The sequence below is a fragment of the Hemicordylus capensis genome, chromosome 9 (genome assembly GCF_027244095.1).
Source record: "Hemicordylus capensis ecotype Gifberg chromosome 9, rHemCap1.1.pri, whole genome shotgun sequence".
Taxonomy (NCBI): Eukaryota; Metazoa; Chordata; class Lepidosauria; order Squamata; family Cordylidae; genus Hemicordylus; species Hemicordylus capensis.
The window spans coordinates 2,613,730-2,629,023 of NC_069665.1; the positions used below are offsets into that span (position 1 = coordinate 2,613,730).

At 46.7% G+C, this 15,294-nt stretch overlaps 1 long non-coding RNA gene across 1 annotated transcript; it reads right to left on the reverse strand.

Annotated features, from left to right (window-relative positions):
• Positions 1 to 269: 269 nt before the first annotated feature.
• On the reverse strand, positions 270 to 13,312 carry LOC128334093 (uncharacterized). Its single transcript, XR_008311176.1, has 3 exons — positions 13,189 to 13,312; positions 9,843 to 10,042; positions 270 to 1,203 (listed from the first exon to the last, which is right to left on the reverse strand). It is a non-coding gene; the product is annotated as an uncharacterized LOC128334093 (long non-coding RNA).
• Between the last annotated feature and the right edge of the window lie 1,982 nt (positions 13,313 to 15,294).

Here is a 15,294-nt window from a genome sequence, read left to right on the forward strand (position 1 = left end):
ATCTGGTGACAGCATGAGAAATCTGTTCAGAACAACAGTTAACACCTGAGGATTATATTCAGAATTTCTGCTACAACACACACACACACACACACACTCTCTCTCTCTCTCTCTCTCTCTCTCTCTCTCTCTCTCTCTCTCTCTCTCTCTCTCTCTCTCAACCCAGCATATTCTGGTGTAAAATGCATTTCATTCAGCAAATTTAAGTGGCAGGATTGTGTACAGTATGCAAAATATGGTAACTGTGGATAATTGGGAAGCATGATACCACAAACAAGCTCTTCAAAATATATAATAGATAAATCTGTATATAGAGCTTTCAAAGTTATTCACCTACATTATCTTGTCACCTTTGTGGAGAAGGTCAGTATTATTATGCCCATATTGCAGATGCAAGAGAATGGATTCCGTCAGGCCAGCTAGTGAGTGCTTAGCTCTTTCGTTTACCAGTGTCATTCAAAATATGTTTTAAATTGGATCTCACCTCTGCTGCTCACTTTGCCTTGTTACTGCTCTGCTGCTTTCAGCTTATTCTATTCTGTTCTGTTAGGGACGCTATAGCAGTTGCACGAGAAAATCGCCAAGGTCCCTTCCAACTCTGAGAAACAGTGATGCCCAAGACTACTCTTGGCATATAGCATATGTCTTAAGAAGCACCTCTGCCTATTCCATATACTGAGATAATTAGAGGGAGCTCTGGTCCAAAGTCCTTATGTGACAGAGAGTAGTAGCCTGCTGATAATGAGAAGCAGGGCCTTCTCTGTAGGGGCACCCTGATTGTGGAACTCTCTCTCCAAAGCTCCCTGCCAAACCAGCTCATTAAAAACATGTTAAAAAAATATTTTTAAACATAACCTTTCTGTTTAAGAGGGAAGCCGCTATAAAACACTTTCTTTTTCCAGTGGACCAGGGTGTCTGTGTGTGTGTCTGTGTGTGTGTGTGTGTGTGTGTGTGTGTGACTGCATGAGCTAGCATAAGTAGTTATGATTTTTTCAATCTGTTGGACAGTTCTTTCTTTCTATACAAACATGATATTACAACATAGATGATGTCTATTGATTAATGTATTTTTCAAAACCTTAATATACACATAGAAAGATGTTTGGAAAACTGGATTGTATCGGTGGCCTATTCCCTTTTATTGAAATATAACTGGGGAAGCTTCCTCATTTCAGCTGTTGTCCATGACTTCTCTACGTTGCCCTAAAGAGTGAAGAAAGAGGCCTTATTCTTCCAGATCCCAATGGCACATACAAGATTTATAACAAAATTCATACCACAGCTTTCTGTTTTATCTTTTAGAGCCATAGCCAATACACATCCATAATATCTCTAATTAACACATTTATCATTTACCAGCACTCCTTTAACCTAGAAGAGGTTTTCTGTCTTCCTTTGCTGCAGTTGACTGGCATTTATATGTGCAGTTCAAATGTGTTGCTTTATACTGTGTTACCAGCAACCCTGGAGGTCTCCATTGGTACCATGCATGGAAAGGGACAAATCTTAACATAAGTGAGAAAATAAGCAAGCAAGCACACATTTCCTGCCCCTGGGGTCTATATCCCCTTGGTTACGCTGTGTGGTGAAGATGCCTGGGGAAGGAGGAAACTGAAAAAATCTTTCCCTATGTGACTTTAAGCAACTTATTATGATTGAAAATAGCAACAATGAGAGTGAAATATAAATCTGGCCACATGAGGTCACCTTCCAAAAAAAGAAAACCAACCTTTAAACATCAGAAAAAATAGAAAGGCAGATAAAATATTAGCCAAGTTGTCTTTTCAAAAAAAGAAGATGTAAACAATTGGTTGGGAAGAAAATGTCTAACCAGGTCAGCTAGGCTGAGTTTTTTTGGCCTTGTGGGGAGGACGCCTTGCCTTCCTTTGTTGAGTGTGCATGGCCTGAAGCAGCAACAGTGATCAGATTTGTTGGTCCTTTCCTCCTCCAGTTTAAAAATGCCGAACTGCAAGGGAAGCTGGCATAGACCAACGCCTGGTACATCCCAACGCCTGGATATCTTCCCCTGTTATCTATTCAGCCACAATACTTAGACGTAAGGCCAGATTAGATTACCATGATGAATTGTTAATCAGCCTTATTCCATTGAATATCTTCCAAATTGTTTCACTCCAGTTTACATTTTGTTGGAAGATGATGGGGCTTTATTGGCAGCTGCAAAGGAAGTGACCAACAGCTGTTTTGCAGAACCAGCTAGGGACGTGGAGAGATGCAGGATTCTGTCGCCTCACAGGAATGTAGGAAGCTGCTATAGACCGAGTCAGAACATTGGTCCATCTAGCTCAGTATTGTCTTCACAGACTGTCAGCGGCTTCTCCAAGGTTGCAGGCAGGAATCTCTCTCAGCCCTACCTTGGAGATGCTGCCAGGGAGGGAACCTGGGACCTTCTTCATGTAAAGCAGATGCTCTAGGAAATGTACTAAAATGAATGAAAGCGAATGCCCACTGAAAAGCCCTAGTTCCTTCCAAAGGGCCATAGGAATGCTCTGAATTTCTGAATGGCCAATGGATTCCTCGAGATTCAACCAAGGAAACTGCCATCTATTGTGGCAGAGCCTTCTACTGAGTCAGACCCTTGGAGGTCCATCTAGCCCTGACTTGTCTCCCCACAGTGGCAGTGGCCAAGGACTGAGAGTAAGAGAGTCAACACCGAGGTGGTGTTTTTAAGCAAGAATGAAACGGTAGTTGTGACACCGTTGGGGGAATGGCCACGATCCCAAGACTCATGCAACTCATTTGATACACCTAGGGAAAGGGGTTGGGCTTGCATGGCTCAAGCAGAATCTTCCCATGCCTCTCACAAAGCATCATTAAAACATCACCCAGAAGCCATTAGAGATTGGGCTTTGGGGGTCTGCTGTTTCCCCACCCCCCAAAATCATCCTTCTGGATGACTGAGCCTCTTAATTCTCATGCTGGTCACTCCTAATACATTTTATTTAGGAGTAAAAGCAGCAAGTCAAGTGGCTTGAGGTATGAAGCCTCGCAAGCTAAATTTCCACACGGTGTGCCTGCCTGTCCCATCATCTCTCTCTGGCTTTGTGGCTTATTTATTTATTTATTTGATTTCTATACTGCCCTTCCAAAAATGGCTCAGGGCAGTTTACACAGAGAATAATAAATAAGTAAGATGGCTCCCTGTCCCCAAAGGGGTCACAATCTAAAAAGAAACATAAGATAGACACCAGCAACAGTCACTGGAGGGATGCTGTGCTGGGGATGGATAGGGCCAGTTGCTCTCCCCCTGCTAAATAAAGAGAACCACCATGTTAAAATGAGCCTCTTTGCCAAGTTAGCTTATCCATTCACTCTTCAGGGATACTGGCTGAATGATCATGCCCTTTCCATGATCAGCCCCTCTTCAAAGACATGCTCAGCAGCACACCAAGCAGAAAGGGGTCTATAAGCACCAAAGGCAGGTATCTAAATGTGAGGCTCAATTATTTCCCAATTCCCCACCTGAATAGCTCCGTGCGGGAGCTCCATTGTCTGGTTCCTGAGCAAAGAGACAATGACTCTGTTAGAAATATTTCTGGAACATTTCTCTCTTTTCATTTGCTCTCCGTTTCTTTCTGAAGTGGCTCATCCCTGGATTATTATTTTTAAGAAATGTATTAGTATTAATGGCTGTAAAATGCGGTTCCTACATTTCAGGCCTTTGTCCTCTTCTGGGTTGCTGAGTACAGCCTGAGAGGTTAGTGGCTGATGGCGGTACTGAGATGCTCCAGTTGGCATTTGTCATGACTCCTATCTGAGCCAGAGGGGGAGTGCAGAGTTCACTGGCATCAGTCCTTGACTGCAAGGCTAGTGGTTGGCTGCCACCATCCACTTAATTTAATTTAATTTAATTTAATTATTTTTCCATTTTATATCCCGCTGTTCCACCAAGGAGCCCAGAGTGGTGTACTACAGACTTAGGTTTCTCCTCACAACAACCCTGTGAAGTAGGTTAGGCTGAGAGAGAAGTGACTGGCCCAGAGTCACCCAGCAAGTCTCATGGCTGAATGGGGATTTGAACTCTCGGGTCTCCCTGGTCCTAGTCCAGCACTCTAACCACTACACCACGCTGGCTCTCATTTTGATGTGGAAGAAACCACTCTGTCCACATAAGATTCTTGGGGGAGGTTAGGAGCATAGGAAGTGGCCTTCTACTGAGTCAGACCCTTGGTCCATCTCGCTTAGTATCATCTACACAGATTGGCAGCAGCTTCTCCAAGGTTGCAGGCAGGAGTCTCTCTCATCCCTATCTTGGAGATGCTGCCAGGGAGGGAACTTGGGACCTTCTCCATGTAAGCAGGCAGGTGCTCTTCCCAGAGCGGCCCCATTATCTCCTAAGGGGAACATCTTACACTGCTCACACATGTGGTCTCCCATTCAAATGCAAACCAGAGCAGTCCCTGTTTAGCAAAGGGGGACAATTCACGCTTACTTCCACAGGTCCAGCTCTCCTTGGTCAAACCTCCCCAAAAAGGGCTGAGCAGTCCTAGGCCTCCAAAGGCGTGTGACCAAGGCAGACCCAAAACGAACACTTCAGCAACAAGGATTTATTATTAGATTTAAAGAAAAAGGTATGCAATAAGAACAACTGCAGGAGAGAGTTTTCATTAAATTAGGCAATGCCGATTCCGGCAATACAGCAAGGAAAACTGTAAGTCCCTTTGCACGGCTAGCTGAACTGGTCCTCCTCACTGGCTGCAGCTGTCCCAGGCCCCCAGCAGCTCCCAGCCTGGCCTGCGGCTTCCTCGGGGCCCTCCTTCTGGGACAGACTGAACAAGCAAAGCCTTTTCCTCTCCATTAGGTGGCTGAGTCAGAAAACCCGGCCAGCCCTCAGGGTTGGCCCCTTGGATTTGAACACCCCGGATCTCTTTCCCACCCTCCTCCCAGCAGTTGCTCTGGTGAGGCCTGACTGGACCTGCCCTGAAGCTTTACTGTCACTACAGCATCTGAAAAGCTTCCCAGCCCGCTCACTCAAAGTCTGAGTCCACAATATTGAAGGTCTGTTTTGTTCCAGCTGCTTTCGAATCTTCCTGTGCCGGCCAGGACAGAAGGTGCAAAAGCGACTGCTTCAAAACCATACGGCTCCCTGCCCACAAAGCTCATACAAATCTGCTCCCAAAACGCCTCCTCAAAATTCTCCAGAGCAGGGGTGTGGCTATCATTGAGCACTGAGGGTGTGCAGTGCACCTGGGCCTCTGCATGTGCCCACCGGTCCCCAGGGCCTTGTTTGCTGCCTCCCCCACCCTCCTAGGGTGCTGCTCACCCTCACCTTCTTTGTCCCTGCTGCCACTGACTGCACCATGGCCAGGCTGCTCTCGCCCCAACTCCATGCTGCCCCATTCCCCAAAAGAAGAGGTGGCTCCTTTAAGCAGGCCCTTTCCTGCTTTCCTGCAGGTTGCATGCAGCCTCAAGGGTGGGCAAGGGGTCAACAGAGCAAGGGGGCAGGCAGAGCAAGGGGGCAGGTAAACAAAGGGGCAGGCAGAAAGCGGGTGGGGGGGGCGTGCTTCAAATTTCAGCCTCAGTCAGTCTCCAACCTTGCTACACCACAGCTCCATATACATTCATTGTAGCTGCATCTTGGCCTATTCTGTTTGATTCCCATTTTTGATGTTTAACGGTCTTTGATAATCAGCATGCCGTGGCACTGAGTATCCAGCAGGACTTAATGCACGCCATGGTACTGAGCATCTTACAGTACTGCCTCAGGTTGGCTGCCCAAATACCTTTCTTTGGATTAAGGCTGATAAAGAAACATTTAATCCAGGCCCACAAATAAGTGTATAAAAGTTTGGTTCAGGCTCCTAAACAGAATGTAAGGCCAGTAGGCCAGAATGAAATTGTTCGAGTCAAGGATGTGAGGCCCATCGGCCAAGAGGTAAAAATACCGGAGCCTGACAGTATATGTAACCAGGGGCATGGGACAAATTCCTCACTCAGCAGAAAGAAACATAGCTGGCACCAGGAGATATTAGTATGTCAATGAATGTACTGACTTGCTTTTAATCTATATAAACTGGCAACTGTGTATGTTGGGCGCAGTGCTTATCAGACTTCTGGCTTGTACTCAGCCTTCACGATCATGCATAAAAGCTAATTTGAGCACCACCCTCATTGAGTTGACTTGTAAAAAAGAGAATTTCTCTGTCAGGCAACAGGTTCTATTGCAGGAACCTTGTCTGATCCTCTTTAGTGGTTAGACGCCCCATTCTCTGTCAATTTGATGGAAGGATGATCGCATGGGGCTGAATTAAACAGAAGGGCAAGGTTCCAGAGGATTTTCCCGCAACAAGCCTGCCTTTCAGTTGACCAGCCCTTCCTTTCTCCTTACTAACAGTGCAGTTGAAGCCACACCTTGAAAGAACTTACCACAAGAAGAGCTGTGCCATCATGCTGCCTGCCTCCTGTTCGCCACAGTTCTACCCACTGCGGCTTTCTACCCTTCAGCCATTAAGCAGCAAGTTGTCGAGAAGCTAAACACATTTTTCTCTATGGGAAACGCATTCAACGAGCCTTTTGTCAAGCTGCCAAAGACAGCATCTTGGAGACCAATCTGTGAGCATGTCTCTGTTATTGGAGGGTTGCGTGAACAAATGTTCTCTGTTCTTCCTCTTATTGTATCGTCGTCTTCTTCTTTTTGCTCTTATTATTAGCACAATGCCTGTCTTTATGACAGATAGCAGCGTGCATGCATTTCATAAGGAATGCAAAAATGAACTGAGTTAGGACTTACTGGTTTAATTTGTTACTGTTTCCAAAATGCATGCTAGAAGTCCCAAAGAACTCCAGCTGAAGCAAAGGTCATTTATCTCATTCTGAGCCACTTGGAACTCACTTGAGAGAGGTGTTCTGGTTTTGGTATCTGTAGAGCTCCTTTTGGTGGCGGTCCCTCAACAGCCACCATTTTGTCTCCAAGAATGCCCCAGAGGGGCCATCATTTTGAGGAGAAAATGGCAGCCACCAAATAAACAAAAACAGAATAGCAGTAATACAATCATAATAAATAATGCCTGGAACAAATGTAAGTGTGACAAATAAATAACTACATCATAAACGCTCAACCCCAGGTCCCCAGCTGTTGTTGGACTACAACTCCCATCATCCCTTTGACTATTGTGGACAAGGGTGATGGAATTTGTAGTCCAACAACAGCTGGGGACCCATGGAATCCTGGAATTGCACAAATTAGAATTTTAAATATTTGGGAACAAGAGGCAGCATCCAGAACAAGTTACTCAATAGTCCTACTCGGGAACTACTCTACAGAACTACTTAATTTCAGTAGAATTGCTCAGGAGTAAATTATTTTGGATGCTGCCCAGATGCTGCAATTATCTTTTTGTTCATTGAAATCCCTACCTTAAAATTACCACAGAAGCCACTGCATGCTTAAAGCTGAACAGGAGGTTTTTTTGGGAGGGACGTTGTAGGGGGAGAATTATGGGAAGAGACGAAGGGTGGTGAAACTGCACACGATATGCTTTTCTTTTTGCATGTTTCTTATTATGTGAAAATTGCTCAATAAACTGTCAATTTAGGAAGATAGAAATGAATGGGAAACTGACATGAAAAGACAAGCTTGCATGCCCCTAATGACTGAGCGGTGTGTGTATAAAAGGAGAAGGATTCTGTGTGTCTCTGACCACTGTGTGCCCTTGCTAGTATCCTACCCATGAAGGCTGGACCTCCCAGCAGAGACCATGGGTGCCGAGCAGCCTTTTGCTCACCACATCAGTGTGACCAAGTACCATGCTTTACGGTTCCCCCCTAGATGTGACTGTTCTCCATTCACTTCTGCAGGAGAATGTAAAGAGTTGAGCTGAAATAGACTTTCCCCCAGAAAGCCTCCTCTAGAGTCTAAATTCCCCTTTGGGAATGTTTCTGTTGAGCCTTCTTCCAACGTCCTCTGTTCCGCAGTGGCTTCCCCACTCACTCCTCCCCAAATTATAGTTCACAGCATTGTTTAGGGTGGGGGCTGTTTGAAATAAACTCTGGTTATTAGAACCCTTTAACTTCTTATTGCAGGAGCTGACAGGAGACTGGCAGGAAAATCCACTTTTATTGAAACTGGAAAGGTCAGCTGTGTTGTGCGTCTCCATGGTGAAAATAATAAATTAAACATAGAGATGCAGCTTAGGGTCCATAGGCCTATAAGCATGGAAGAACTAAATGAGGTTTTTTTGGAGGGGATTCTCAAGCAAAGTCTCAAGCATATTTCAGAAATGTAAATATGTGTGTGTTATATCTATCTAATATGGGAGAGAGAGAGAGTAAAGCTGCAAACAGAATTCCAAAAAAGTATTCTCTGGATCCCGGAAGGATACAGTTCATCAAAAAGCAAAAATATAAATTTATTGTTGATTAACAACACAGAAATATAATGCACAAGATGTTTTGGCTTCTGCCATCTTCAACGGCTCTGATGTTATGTTATAGGAAAGATATGGTTTGCATATATATTACACCATACAGATTGCTTTTCCTAGGCGCAAGGAGATTTCCATTACAGTGCACCAAGCCTTTGTCTCAGAGCAAGCCCATGTGAGGGGAAGGAAAATGCTGAATCATTCCCTCCATGCTTTCAGGACAAAGGCTTTCCCCTTAACCTTCCTGTGTTTCTAGTAGTTCATTCGCTGCCACCACACCCAATTATCAATAGTATTCAATGCCCCCTGGTCTTGGGTGAAATTCCAGGGAAACTCTCCTTCTCTTATTATTGGAGAAGTATAAAAACCTTCCACGTGTAAGCTTACATGTGGTAAGAAAACTGGTAGAGTTGCTGAACTTAATGAGGTGTGCTGCACCAGAGAAAAGTCCTTTCCAGCCCCGCTTTCCTGAGTTAAAAATCCACTCAAAGAGGCTTGTTAAAATTGCAAAGAACAAAAATTTAAATAAAAGCTTTATTCAAATGCTACAGTCTGCTTCAGTCTGAGGCTCTCTTATTGCAAAGAACAAAAATAAAAATAAAAGCTTTATTCTAATGCTACAGTTTGCTTCAGTCTGAGGCTCTCTTAGCTTTTAGTTACAGATAAAAGAAAATATTCAGCAGGTTACAAGAATACTTCAAAAAGCACCCCAGATGATATTGGTGCAACATAATTTAAAAATCATGATTGCCCAGTTGCAAAGAACATGGATGTAAGAAAACACAAAAGTATCTTTAAAAGCTTACGGAGTCTTGTACAGCGCCCTAGTTGGATGGGCACAGGCTCAGCTTTTCTTGGCTTAGTTGTGTTACAGGTAAACAATAGAACAGGTTCAGGAGTATACAGAGCACACGAAATAAATATAAGTTTCTGATGCAAAATCTGACTAACAAACCTTCCCTAGGCTGAATCCCCTTTGCATTGCATACTCACCCAATACATGACGAGAGTCAAGCTTCCTGCAATCCTTTCTCTCAAGGATCTGCTGAGATCCTTCCATGAGAGAATTTTCCAAGCTAGCTTTTGAACATGAGGAAGCAAAGCTCCCTTGCTCCTCACTGAACCTTCTGGCTGTCCCTCTCTCACCTCCAGCCTGCTTCCTTCTAACAAAGGAACTCTTCTCTTCCTCCACCTCATGGTCCCCTAGGTCCCACCCACCTGGTGTGCTGATTGGCTGAGCCCTGGAGGTCACCAGCCTGTCAGTCAAGACAGGGTTCACTCTTTAGGTGAAAGGAGGGGCTGTTCACTACAACCACTAAGTATAGTTAGAAATGCTAGACAGCAAAACCACAAATTTGGGCACTAAAACCCAGCAATACAGAGCAGCCCACCCATGCCCCCAGGTCAACTATGGCTTGCATGTATGAACGAGTAATTGGAGATCAAACAACATGGCTGTACCTTCTGCAGCACCTTGCAGAGCCTCAAAGAAGATGCTTTTCTGAGGAGTCAGTCCATACATTCAGCTGGACACTCGCCAGTTATGGGAAGAAGGCAAGCTTCTGCTCATGCATTTGTGAAGCAACTCATAGATAACGATGAGGAAAAGAAAGGCACTGTTCTCCTTGATGGCTGGACTCATTTGATGGCAGTGAAGTGTCCTATTAACACAACATTTGTACTTAGAAGGTTGACATTTTCAAATGAATTAATAAACTGCATGAACAATTGGCTGCTAACTCCACTTCATCATAATCACCCAAGATCTTTTCTAAGTCGGAGCTTTTGTTTCCCCAACATCCGCTCACTAGCAGCAGTGAGCGAAGGAGAGGGAGCAGAGGGATGAAGCAAAGGGATACAGAGGAAGCACCTGACCTCAATGAATGGAAACTGGCATGCCCTTTCAGGATTCGAACGTGGGTCTTGAACGAGCAGCCTGTGGGAGGTCTGGCAGCACTGGCCAAAGGAGAGAAGATTCGCCCATACCAGCCAAGGAAGGCCCCTTGTACCAAGAGGCCAGGTGATACTCCCTGACCCCTATTTAAAAACTTCATGTCTGCTTTGTTGGTCTGGAAGGTTGCAAGATCTGTTCCTGCTGTGCAGTCTTCAGAACCTTCTCAGGTGCAGAGGATCGTGGCCTGACAGTTCCTGGCAGAAGTTGTCAGATAGCTGGAAGGCTGCAGAGGTGGTTGACTGAGATAATGTGAGATAAGGGACATAGGAAGCGCAGACCCTGGGTCCATCTCACTCAGTACTGGCTACACTGACTTTCAGCTGCTCTCCTGGGTTTCAGGCAGGAGTCTCTCCCAGCCCTACCTGGAGATGCTGCCAGGGAGGGAATCTGAGACCTTCTGCATGCAAAGCAGATGCTCTAGGAAATGTACTAAAATGAATAAGAGGGAATGCCCACTGAAAAGCCCTGGTTCCTTCCAAAGGGTCATAGGAGTGCATGGAATTCCCAAATGCCAAGCCATTCGGAAGTTCAGTGCATTCCATGGCCATTTGGAGGGAGGAACATGGGAAGCTGCCTTCTACCGCGTCACACCATTGGTCCAGCTAGCTTAATATTGCCAGCACTGACTGGCAGCAGCTCTTCAAGGTTTCAGGCTGGAGTCTCTTCCAGCCCTACAGGGAGATGGTGCCAGGGAGTTGACCTAATCTAGGAACATAGGAAGCTGCCATATGCTGAGTCAGACCATAGCTCCATCTAGCTTAGTATTGTCTACACTGACTGGCAGCGGCTTCTCCAAGGTTGCAGGCAGGAATCTCTCTCAGCCCTATCTTGGAGATGCTGCCAGGGAGGGAACCTGGAACCTTCTGCTCTTCTCAGAGTGGCTCCATCCCCTGAAGGGAATCTCTTCCAGTGCTCACACTTCTAGTCTCCCTTTCATATGCAGCCAGGGCAGACCCTGCTTAGCTAAGGGGACAAGTCAGGCTTGCTACCACAAGACCAGCTCTCCTCTGTTTTAACACACTGGTCACCCACTAAGAATCTCTCTTGCTGGCACATGCCGTGTTTGTGTGGGAGCTGAGTGAGGGTCTGGGAAGTACAGGAGAAATTCTGCATCGACTGTCTCCAAAATCAATATCTGGCCTCTAGTTCCTTCATATGCAGCAGCAGCAGCAGCGGCGCTAATGGGAGTAGCAAGTGGAGGCAGATTGCCTCCCTCATGCAGGTGATGTATTTTAGAAAACCAAAGCAACTCCATTTTACTTAGAAAACCTCAGTCTGACTTAAAGTAACCCCAGCCCAGCTCAGGGACATCACAGCCTCTCATGATCAACGTTGTTATCTATCTCCACTAAATTGTATCTAAGGAACTTGGTTCTCACAGGATTCTCGCTGTACTTTGCTGACAGTTAAGAGGACAGGATGTAACCAAATAAGGAGTAATCACCAGATGAACAATGAATCATTCGCATGCGTACTAGATACTTAGTCCACCATTTTATTGCCACATATACTATGTCTAGGGTGTCAGCATCATTCAGATTGTCTGTATAAATGTAAGATGCACCTATAACCAATTTGTATTTAATGCTGAACCGTAGCCCATTGAATACCTTGCTAAACTGCTGTAGCAATAAACGCCTCAAAGGAATTCCCACTGAGTCTGTTTTGATTGGCTTAGGGCGGACCCAGGGACGAACCGAATTCACATCACAGGGGAAGAGGGTATTTCAGGGATCCTGATTCTAAGCTGTCTAGGGGTTTGAAGGTTCAAACCAGCACTTCAAAATGAGCACCGATATTGACCAGGCGCCAGTGAGGCTGGCAGGGGCCTAGCAGTGGAATCACAAGAATCAAATAACTGGTCGCAGTCAAAGCCCTGGCTCAGCTTCTTGCACTAGGGATGCTCACGGAACTGGTTCGGAAGACCAGTGGTTCAGCCAGTCCGAAGGTGGGGGGGTCCTTTAAGGACAGGGGAGGGTGTTTTTACTCCTCCCGCTGCATTCCCCCTAACTGGTGCTGCCTTTTAAAACAGTCCGGTGGGGCAGCAGCGTACCTCCTCGGATCGGAATCAGTGCCTCCTCGGATCGGATGTGGCCAGGCAAAAGCACGCCTGGCCACAGCTGCCTCACCCTGGTTCTTCAGGAACAAAGCGGAATCCAGGAACTGGCAATTAAACTGCAGCAGGGCATGATGGGAGTTGTAGTCAGACAGCAGCTGGAGGGCCTCAGTCTGGCCACTGCTGCCTTACAGTGTTATAAATTTCTCCCTCCCCGCCACCACCTCATAGCAAATACTTGGCAGGGACCCAGGTAAAAGCGAAGCAATTACCAAGCCCTACCAAATGAACTGCTCCTCTCTGCAAATCACAGCTTCCACTTGAGGGCAGGCCGTCTTGGCCCTCCTAATGCAACCTCCGGTGTAAAGCAAACCATGACGGCTCCACCTTCGAATGATTATTTGCTCACCGTCTCAAGAAACAAAGGCTTCTCCGAGGTCAATATGGTTAATAGAGCCCTTTTAAAGCAGCCCAGCTCGTATCGGCTGACACAGAGTGTTCTGACGATATTTAAACAGCAGACTCCAATTCCCTGGCCTCTCCCACCGTCCCTTGCGCTAGCAGCATTTTCCTTTTCCTGCCATTTCTGCAAATGTTTGGCTGAAAGAAAAGTCGCTTCCAAGGCTCCAGATGCCTCGGCAGTTACCTGGAAGTTCGTCCCATCCTGTCAAGCGGGACTCAGTTTCTGAGTAAACACACGTCGGATGAGAACTAGACTGGACTGGTAGGTGATATTTGAGGCTTTGTGAATTCTGAAATTGTGGGCATAGAAAGCAGGTTTTAGAAAATAATTTCACCTGGGAGTTCCATGCTTGGATATATCTGGCTGGCAGAGGTGCTCTTACCCTGCATTTGGGGGGCAAAGTCCAAGGCCTCCCCAATCCTCTTTAGATGGTCCTGGGTCATGTGGTAGCCCAGCAGAATGTGATTATGCTTAATTTGCAGGGGGTGGGGCTCCAAAAGCCTTTAGAGCCAGGCTCCAAAATCACCCAGGTGCACCTCTGCTAGTCAGAAGAATTAAAGTCTCTCAAATGCTTTTTTCTCCCTACACTTCCTGAGGGTTTGGAGGTAGCTTTGTGGGTTGCAGTCCAAAGGTACATCAAGTTTTATACCATTTTTGACTGTCATTGTTTCCCCACATTAATTCTGGGAACTGTAGTTTGCTGAGATTCCTTTGTTCTCTTTCTCTCATCTCTTCATTAGACTACACAAGTATAGGGTGGGGGAGACCTGGCTTGACAGCAGTGTATGTAAAAAGCATCGAGGTGCCAAAGTGGACCACAAATTGAAAATGAGGCAGCCGTGTGGTGCCGCTGCTAAAAAAAAGCTAATGCCGTCCGAGGCTACACTAACAGAGGTCTAAAGTCCAAATCATGAGAAGTAATAGTTCCCGGTTATTCTGCACTGGCCAGACCTCACATGGAATACTTTGTCCAACTCTAAGCACCGCAGGTTAAGAACATTAGATATACTGTTTTCTGCAGCTGGGAATGATGGGAGTTGTAGTCCAACTCAGCTGGAGTGCCTCAGGCTGGCCACTCTTACTTTAGTAGGGATCATCAGAAAAAAACGGTGACCCAAGGTGATCTGTCTTCCTTTCCCCCTGCTTAAGGTGCAGCACAGTGCAACAGCAGAGGAGCTGAGGAGGGGGCTTGCCTAGCCTCCCCACCCCCCCATTGCTAAACCACCCCCCATCCCAGCATACATCACTGGACTGCCACAGGCACGTCAGGCCCCTCTCTCGAGAAGACACCCCTCCTCACTGAGACATTTTGAATTCTGGAGTGGTGGAGGGGGGGACAACCCAAGACCGTAATCAGAAGGCATTATGCAAATCCAGCCCCTGCATGCATGTTTGCATAATATGTTTAGAGCACAGAGTTGTGATTTTGGGCGCAAAGCACAGCCAGCCCCGCCAACATGCATTCCCCTTTGAAACAAATGAAAATGCGGTCTTTAAAAAGCATTAATATGCATATGAAAAGCCATGATGAGGATGTATCTGGGTCGTCAAGCCAGAGGCTTGGCAGTTCGGGCGTCCCAGCTTGCTGTGGGAGGTGTTGATTTCTTTAGCAAGTGTCTCGCATATACACCCTTGTGTAGCATTGCAGGGGATGTTTGTTAGCTCTGCTTCCCGAAGTGGAAATATTGGTTAGCTCTGCTTTTCCCCAGCAAAGGGGACCGTGCCTGCTTGCTACCACAAGACCAGCTCCAGAGCTCTCCTGCTTGGCCAAAGACACCAAGTCTCACACTCAGTTGACATGGGCCACTGGTAGCCCAGCCTATTGGGCATCCCCCTGTGGCCCAACATCGCCTGAAGTTGTGTCTTGCCGAGGACAATCCAGAGTGGCGGGAACTGGAACTCTGACTGAAGAGCGGCCTACAGATATTTGCAGTAGCCGCAGTAGTGGACAATACAGAGCTAGATGGAGGTGACTCAAAAAGCTGACTTGGGGAAGCGTGTTAGGTCCCAAGGGCAAAAGGATGGACTCTCTCTGGGCTCTCCACCGCCTCCCTCCCTCCCCTGGCCTCCTGCTCAGAGCTCCTTCCTCTTGCTCAGCTGGGGCTGAGGGTGTGTCTCGCCAGCCTCTCTGCACGGGAAGATGGAAGCAGGGGCTTCCATTGCTTGGTGCTGCTGCCCCCTTCCAGGCACTCAGCCTGCTTTGGCCACCGTGAACTCTGCTGGGCTGGCCCTGTCTGGGGGAGAGCAAGCCAGCTGCATCTGCTGGGGCCAGGAGCACTTCTGGGGGAGAGGCGGCCAGAGGTGCACCTAGGTAATTTTGAAGCCTGGACCTAAAGGCTTTGGCACCCCCCCCACCGCCCCCCCACAAGGTAAGCATAATCCCCCCTACACACACACACACACACACACACACACACACACACTGACACACGTGTATTTT